Here is a 10,018-nt window from a genome sequence, read left to right as displayed (position 1 = left end):
TCTTCTTCTTGGGGTTCTTCCTCTCTATCATTGACATCTCCTATGTCAACTCCTCTTCTTTTCAGAAGTTCCATATCCTGCAAACATACTTGAAATTTTCTCATCTCCTCTATGATTTCTGCATTTACAACTGGTTTTCCTTGCTCACGTCCTCTTCCATGGACTCTAAATGGCATCTCTTGGTAGAGAAAGTCTTCTCCCACACCTACAAGAATTGTTTCCTTTTCAGATACTAATAATGGTATAGAACTTAAAAATAATTATCATACAAATTTTGATACTTAATAATGAATTCCACAAGTTGCAATCTTCAAACAATACTTCACCTTTTTTAAGAAATTATCACAAATTCAATAAATATAACTACATATTTATAATCTACACACCCATACAAAATGACATCAACTCATGGAAATCCACTGACATTATCACAAAATCAATAAACATAACTACATATTTAAAATCTACACACCCATACAAAATGAAATCAACTCATGTAAATACACTAACAACATTGCTACCAACAAACTACTTATAAAAACACCTAATAGCCCTCCAAATAGTTGAATGATGTCATCTACTTCTTCAATTTTGCAGAGCTAACCATATCACAATAATCTTTATATTCCATTTAAGCACATGAAGTCCTTCATCCCTACTTTCTTCATCACATGGAGATAAAGAGGCTTGTGCACAAACCCTACAAACTCTAACATTTGATACCTCTTCAAATTTACTAACAAATCACAATAAAATTCACTGACCTTGGTAAAAGAATTTAGCGACTCGATAATTTTTCACCTTGAGAGGACCTCTCCTCCTTCACTACTGACACAATATCCTTATACTTGCTTGCCTTGAAAATTCATGGTGAACTTCCAATGCTCAGTAACATAGCAGTTTCTTGCCAATCATATTATGGGCATGCATTGAATATCTCTAGGATGTTAGGTCCTGGGAAGGACAACTGAGAGGGGGGTGAATCAATTGTGAACCAATTGTCTATAAATTGTTATCCAAATGCAAGTTATTCTAATTTAACCTTAATGCTGGTAAACCAAAATTAAGTGTCGGTAAAACAAATTAACAGATATAGCAGTATCGATTTAACTTAATGCATGAAACATAAAGAGAAACAACATCCACAACACATAACACAGAGATTTTGACATGGAAACCCGGTAAGGGAAAAACCACAAGTGGGAAACCTTAACCACAATCAGATGATACTACTGCATATAGTATGTGTATACAAATGGGGTCTTCACATGCAGAAAGGCCAACTGCCTAGAGCTCACTGCTTAATCACAAATTAGGAGTCACACTGACTACACAATTGGATGGTTAAATCCAATGATAATGTACTGCTCAAAATAGCATATCTAATGTTGGATTCAATACTAGTTAAGCTCTGAACATGAGTGTCAAAATGCCTTCATAACCTTCCTTCAACCTTTGAATAATGTCTGTGTGATTCTCACAAGGATTTGCTTATTTTCACTCTTCAATATTCGAACACACTCATACCATAACCATATCTATGATCTTCAATAAGATCTTACAATCATTTATACAAAACCTAAGACTAAATGAATAGGTCAACTCACTAAAGATATTACATTTAAATCAATTACAAATAAGTATTGATGTGATACAACATGTCGGATCAATACATTTACAACAATAACCAATCAATAAACAATCTTTGTGACGTGTCATGCTGATCTAGAATAGATAACATGTATTGGTCCATAACATAGACTTATCTGTCGGTAAAGGCAAATCTGTCAACCCGATTAGACCAATAAGAAAAACACCAAAACCAAACTTCCAATCCATGTCTTCGACATAACCAAATGATCTCCAAGTTATCATCGATGTTAGTGAACCATATAACTTGCTGGTGAACACATACCGGTGAATGTGCATAAGCAACTAACTATACCAGTGAACATAATGTAAACCTCCAAGAAGACAATTGTTGACATCAATGAAAAAACCAATGCAACACGCATTGATGGCAACACTGGATGGGAAAAAATCTAAGTGCCAAAAATAGAATGCCAAAACCAATAAACCAAGCAGTCTCCCAAAGATAGATCAATACAAAGTTTTGTAATAGAAACAGAAACCAAAACCAAAATACATATATCCAAAGAGTGTATCTTTCCCTCAATGAATAATCTCTCCCCCAAGGAATAATGTTTTTCCATAGATATCTCTCCCCCTTTGACATCAAATGCCAAAGCAATTAAGAACTCAAAACTTAACATTCAGCCAACTACTCCCCTTGAGAAGTATCTCTCCTCCATCAAAGCCGAAAAAAGATTTTTCTGTTAGTTCCTGTCGGTTTGATGCCAATCTTCAACATCTAAGTCTCTAGTGGTGGGGAAATTACCCCAAGCTTCTCTCTGAGATATTCAAATGTTTCCTTAGGAAAAGGCTTTGTAAAGATATCTGCAATTTCTCTTTAGTATTCACATAAACCAATTTCACTTCATTTGCTTCAACATTCTCTTTCAGAAAATTATACTTGATAGAAACATGCTTTGTCTTAGAGTGAAATATCGGATTCTTTAATATATCAATTGTTGTTGAATTATCACAATAAATGATTATTGGTTCTTTGCATTTTACCTTTATATCCTTCAAATTTTGCTTGATCCATAATACCTGAGTACAATTAGTTGCTCCTGCAATATATTCTGATTCTGCTGTTGATAATGATGTACAAGTTAGCTTCTTACTGATCAATGAAATCAATTTGCTACCAAGAAAGAATGCACCGCCAGTTGTACTCTTTTTGTCATCTACATCACCTGCCCAATTTTCATCAGTGTATGCACATAAATCAAAGTTTTCATATTTAGGATACCATAAACCAAGATTTTATGTGCCTTGCAAGTACCGTAAAATCCTTTTAACTATTGATTCATGATTTTCTTTAGGATTGCTTTGAAATCTTGAAACAATAAATATTGCATTCATTATATCAGGGCTTGTTTGTGTCAAATACAGTAAACCTCCAATCATATATTTGTACCCTGATGGATTAATAGGAGTTGAATCATCCTTCAATGTCAATTTATCAGTTGTAGTCATAGGAGTACTTACTGGTTTGTAATTTTCCATACCAAATTTCTTCAAAAGTTCCTTCAAGTACTTTGTTTGACATATAAATATACCTTTATGTGTTTGTGAAATTTCCAAACCTAGAAAGAATTTTATCTCCCCAATCATAGACATTTCAAATTCTTTTTGCATCTGATTAGCAAAGTCCTTACATAATCCATCTTCACCTCCAAAAATGATATCATCTACAAAGACTTCAATAACCAAAATATCATCATTGGTAACTTTTTAATACAAATTGCTATCAGCATTACCTTTTGTGTAACCAAGCTTCAAAAGATATTTATCCAATCTAGCATACCAAGCTCTGGGATCTTGCTTCAATCCATATAAAGCTTTCCTTAACCTACAAACCATATCCTTATTATCTGTCAAGTAAAATCCATCAGGTTGTTCAATGTAAAGTTCCTCCTCAAGATCTCCATTCAAAAATGCACATTTTAAATTCATTTGATAAACTTTATAGTTCTTATAAGTTGCAAATGCAAGAAATGGTCTAACTGACTCAATTCTGGCTACCAGTGCAAAGGTTTCATTATAATCAATTCCTTCTTTCTATGAATAACCTTTACAAACTAATATTGCTTGTTTCTGATCACTTCTCCATCTTCATTAAGTTTATTCCTATATACCCATTTAGTTCCAATTACATTTTTGTCTTTAGGCCAAGGAACCAATGTCCAAGTATTATTCTTTTCAATTTGTTCTAATTCATCTTCCATTGCTTTTATCCAATGTTTATCCTTACATGCTTCAATAAAAGATGTTGGTTCAATTTGAGAAATAAAACATACCTCTTCATTTGTCAGTCTTCCTCTAGTCATAACACCTTGATTCTTGTTTCCAATTATCTGATTCTCTGAATGATTCAATCTTACATACATGGGTTTGTTCTTATTAACATTCATAGGCTATTGTTCTTTAGTCACTGTTGAGTTTTCTGATGATGTCGATGTGACTGGGTCTTCATTCTGTACCAGTGGAGTTTGTGTTGGTTCATTTATAATCATTTCAACTGTCGGTTCTACAAATATTGAATCTCCTCTAAAGTGTTCATCTATCTTCACATTAGTACTCTAATGATTTTCTGTAACCTTTTATTATAACATCTATATGCCTTGCTTTTAGATGAATAACCAAGAAATATTCCTTCACCACTTCTAGGATCAAATTTTCCAATATAATCATCTCTTCTAATATAACATTTGCTTCCAAATTTTATGAAGTATTTAAGAGTAGGAATATGACCAAACCATAGTTCATAAGGGGTCTTACCGGTTTCACTTTTGATCTGAACTCTATTGAAAGTATAAATCGTTGTATTCACTGCTTCTCTCCAGTAAACATGAGGTATATTTGCTTCCATTAACATTGTTCTTGCTGCATCCAGAATAGTTATGTTCTTCCTTTCCACAACTCCATTCTGCTGGGGTATCCGGGGTGTTGATAGTTGTCTTTTGATTCCATTCACTTCACAAAATGCATTAAATTCCCTTGATGTAAATTATCCTCCTTGATCTGATCTTAAACATTTGATTTTCTAGCCGGTTTCATTCTCTACCATTTCTTTGAATATCTTGAATCTTCCAAAAGCTCATGATTTCTCCTTGAGAAAAGTAACCCAACACATTCTAGAATAATCATCAATTATTAGCATAAAATATCTATCTCCTTGTAGACTTCTTGTTCTTGCTGGACCACATAAATCAGTATGAATTAAATCAAGAATATTATTGGATTTCTCAGTAATGCTCTTAAATATTGTTCTAACTTGCTCTCCCATTTGACATTCCTTACATATCAGATATTAGGTTTCACAATCTTAGGTAAATCCCTTACTGACTTAGTTGAACTGATCTTTATAATGCAATCAAAATTCACATGACAGCGTCTTTTATGCCATAACCAACTTTCATCAATATGTGTAATCAAACATGTTTTATCACTGGTATTCAAGTGAAAGATATTACCTTTAGTTTGATTACCGGTTGCAATCTCCAATCCAGTTTTGTTTATGATTTTGCATTTCCCATTTTTGAATTGTAACTGAAATCCTTTTTCCATTAACTGACCAACACTCAAAAGATTATGCTTTAAACCTTCTACATAATAAACATTGTCAGTATTATACTTACCATCCAAAGATATAGTGCCTTTTCCTTTGATTAAACAATCTTTATCATTTGCAAACCTTACTAGACCTCCATGAATTTCTTGAAATGATAAGAATTTGATTTTATCACTTCATATGATGTGAGCATCCAGAATCTATAATCCATTCATCTTTTTCTTCATTTTTTGCTGCCAGTGCCTGCTCTACCGGTTTGACAATAGGTGTCGGTTGAGCTTCCTTTATTGCAACAAAAACCCATCCGTTATCTATTGTATCTTCATCTGAGTCATCTGTAACACCTTCATCTCCATAGTAATATGACTTATCTCTGTTTTTCTTGAATCTATATCTCTGATATTCAACGTTAGGTTTATATGATCTTTTTGCTTCCTCCCTTAATCTTGCATGTCTATCAGGACATCTAAATGCCATATGACCAACTTTATTGCAATTACAACATTTGAAAGGTGATTTACCTTCATACTTACTTCCTACTAGACCTTTAGGCATTTTCCTTGCAAATAGTGCTTCAAGTTCTTCATTTTCTCTTCTCATATCTTCAAGTTCTTTTGCATAAAGTACTTTCCAATCAGTTTTGTCAGATGATGATGATGATGCTTTGAAAGCTAAATCAGTCTTTATAGTAGCAACAAGACCAAATTCCTTAAGTTCAAATGTTGAAAGTTTTCCAACCAAAGTGTCTCTAGAAACTGAAGTATTAGGCATTGTTCTCATTTCATTAATAGCAGTCACTTTCATTTTGTAAGCCGGTGGAAAATCTCTTAAAACTTTAGATACAATTTCATCTTCACTTAAGGATCCTCCACAACATTGTATTCCTAAAACAATTTCATTCTTTCCATAAATGCAGAAATTCTTTCATCTTCTTCCATTTTCAAGTTTTCATACCTGACCCGGTAACATTCAAGTTTTGTAATTTTGACAGTGGTATCTCCTTCATTTAGTGTCTCCAGCTTATCTCAAATAGATTTAGCAGTAGTTGGTATGATAATCCCATTATTTGCTGATTTGGTAATGCACTCAGAAGTGCTTCTCTTGCTTTGCAATCATTCTCCATGTCCTTAGCCAATGTTGGTGGATGAGGTTGATTCGGAACAGTACCAAAATAGTCATTCTTTGTAACATCCCATATATCTCTTCCAATGCAGTTTAGATGTGTTTCCATTTTGATCTTCCATATGCCATAGTTAGTTCCATCGAGCTTCAGACTGTCCTTCCTGAAAATATTTGTTGCCATAGGATCTCCTCAAGCTGTTAGACTTCTGCAAAAAGAGGACTTAGCTCTGATACCAATTGTTAGGTCCCGGGAAGGAAAATTGAGAGGGGGGGTGAATCAGTTGTGAACCAGTTGTCTATAAATTATAATCCAAATGCAAGTTATTCCAATTTAACCTTAATGTCGGTAAACCAAACTTAAGTGTTGGTAAAACAGATTAACAAATATAGCAATACTGATTTAACTTAATGCATGAAACATAAAGAGAAACAACATCCACAACACATAATAGAGATTTTGATGTGGAAACCCGGTAAGGGAAAAACCACGGTGGGAAACCTTACCCACAATCAGATGATACTATTATAGATAGTATGTATACAAATGGGGTCTGCACATGTAAAAAGGCAAACTGCCTAGAGCTCACTGCTCAATCACAAATTAGGAGTCACACTGACTACACAATTGGATGGTTAAATCCAATGATAATGTACTACTCAAAATAGCATCTCCAATGCTGGATTCAATACCAGTTAAGCTCTGAACATGAGTGTCAAAACACCTTCATAACCTTCCTTCAACCTTTGAATAATTTCTGTGTGATTCACACAAGGATCTACTTATTTTTCGCTCTTCAATATTCAAACACACTCATACCATAACCATATCTACGATCTTCAATAAGATCTTACAATCATTTATACAAAACCTATGACCAAATGAATAGGTCAGCTCACTAAAGATATTACATTTAAATCAATTACAAATAAGTCTTGATGCGATACAACATGTCGGCTCAATACCTTTACCACAATAACCAATCAATAAACAATATACATGACGTGTCGTGCTGATCTAGAATAGATAACATGTACCGGTCCATAACCTAGACTTATCTGTCAGTAACAAAAAATCTGTCAACCCGATTAGACCAATAAGAAAAACACCAAAACCAAACTTCCAATCCATGTCTTTGACATAACCAAATGATCTCCAGGTTATCATTGCCATTGGTGAACCATATAACTTGTTGGTGAACACATACCGGTGAGCATAATGTAAACCTCGAAGAAGACAAGTGTTGACTTCAATGACAAAACCAATGTAACACATGACAAAGTCATCCATAATACTAACATAGGAAACACACTATTGTGAAGCTCACAACAAAAGCACACATCAGACTCTTTTATAAGTCGTAGCTTACTAAGATCCACAACAAAGAACTTAACGCCAAAGACTAAGGACATCCATGGATTTCTAATCAAACTACAAATTACTTCTCACCCTAACACCTAAATGACATGGCTCGTGAAAATACTTCACTTTCTTTAACTGACAATAAGTGTGCCTCAAGTCTCCTCATCTTATAGGTGGATTTATCTATTGGTATTGTGTTGTCATTAATGTCAACTGGTATAGGATGGCAACTAGTATGGGAGACGTATGTGTAGCACTATCATGAATGCATACTAGATGTGATGTATTTGATGTCACCTAGCTTAGCAGGTCACTGGTAAGGGAGAGAATGTCATTCAACACAATGGCTATTGGAGTCATCGATACACAGGTTAGTGTTTGACTTGTGTTAAAGATATGGACAGGAGACCGATATGATATAACAACCAGGAAATGATGACATCTGTAAGTGGGCAAGATTTTGGGTGTTGATTATGATGAAGAGGGGGAATGTTACCAAAATCACATCAACACTAGAGGTGAAGTATATGTAGGCCACCGGTATGTTGGGTGAATGTCAAACAACAAGACTCCCACCGGACCATGTTGCAGTCACCATATGAAGAGATGACTGACAGTGAATGTGCCCAACCAGATCATATGTGCATGCTTGAGGATATGCCTACTTAGACAAGGAAGCCATATTGGTGCATTGCTAAATGCAGATAACAAGGATCCAAACCCACCGGTAAGTGGATCTTATCTCCTATTATGCATCATATTTCTTTGAGATAAGATAAAAGAGTTAAAGGCATGTGTTTGAAGGCTCACACCTGATCAACTGGTGAAACACTAAGTTGCCTTAGGTGCATGAGTTCAAGGATGTGCACTGGATTAGCTAGGTAGACATGATGAGTTTTCGGTACAGAGATTGAAGGATATGGTTGTCACTTTGACAAACATATTAATAGCATAACTAATCTATTGATGAAGAAGGAAAGGTTGAGCAGTTGTAGATAGAGGATGTTGTCAGAATGTAGATGAAGTTTGGTGCCACTGGTGTGCATGATATCTTACCAATATACATGCAGAAGATACTACCGGTATAGATGTAAACCGATAAGATGACAAAGTGCAGATGCAGAAGGATCCAATCTATTAATGATGTGCATGAGGTAAGTTGGCATGTGTGCTCACCAGTGTTTGCTGCTCCACCGAAAGAGAAGCAAAGTGCAAGGCTGAAGGCAGAATGGTTAGGGTATAACCGACAAGGTCTATGAACCAATAGATGAATCGGGTTGTGTGTTTGGTCGGTGATCTTATCTGGACCGACATAGAATACTTAGAAAAGGTGGATTCCGACAAAAGGGCCAATTGGAGGTGAAATGGCATTTATGCAAAGGTTAGTGTGGTGAGTCGGTGAGGTCGTTAGCAATTGGTCCAACATTTATGACGACTATGAAGCTCAAGGAATGAAGACAGAGCATTGCAACTCGAGATGAAGGAAACAATTGAGATCCAGTACAGACTAGTCTTGCAGATAAAAGAGGAAGAAGGAAATTGTATCACGCATGTGGTCGATCAGACAAAAGGCCCAAAACCATGCTACAGATGACAAAAATAGAGAAGACATGGTTCGCAAGGTAAATAGATGGGTGATTCTCATTGATTGAGTTTTGAACATAGATCAAGGAATAATATCATATTGGATATGATATGTCATGATGATCAAAGATTAGATCAAATACAGATTCAGTGCATGGCGGAAACCCTAGCGTGCCAATGTTCAAACTCATGTTTAGGTGGGAAAATCTAGCTAGAAGAGTGCGAACAAAAGATGTAGCTGGTGTTGTTGCATGAGCAATAAAATCAGTCAAGTGATCAAAGACAATTAGAGAAGAGACTGAGTGTGAGAGAGAATCAGGTTGAAGAGTTCAACCGGCAAGAGTGAGGCAACCATTTTCTTGCCATTGAGTCTAAGAGAGAAGTATACCAGTGGTGACTAAACCAGCAGAGAAGAGTCACAGAAGATTGCAAAAAAGGTTAGCTAAGAACCGACAAGAATCAGATGGTAGACATCTGATAAAGTTATCAAGATCGATGGTGGATAGTAGCAGTGTGACAGAGAGAAAAGAGAACCGATAGAGAGCATAATTGATAGAGAAGAAGAAGACGAGGCTGAACAAGCAAGGGTGCAGCAAAGAGTAAGGTGTAGCAGAGAGTGGGTTGTAGAAAGAGATAAGGTTACAGCAAAGAAAAGGTGAATTGAGAATCGAAAGAGATATGTAGAGAGGAGAACCGGTGGAGAGACATACATGAGAGTTACAAAGTTCTTTTGTAACAAGAATATAACTTTT

This window comes from Cryptomeria japonica, chromosome 8 (genome assembly GCF_030272615.1).
Source record: "Cryptomeria japonica chromosome 8, Sugi_1.0, whole genome shotgun sequence".
Lineage (NCBI taxonomy): Eukaryota > Viridiplantae > Streptophyta > Pinopsida > Cupressales > Cupressaceae > Cryptomeria > Cryptomeria japonica.
The sequence above is the reverse complement of the archived record's forward strand: the minus strand, read 5'-3'. Positions refer to the sequence as shown.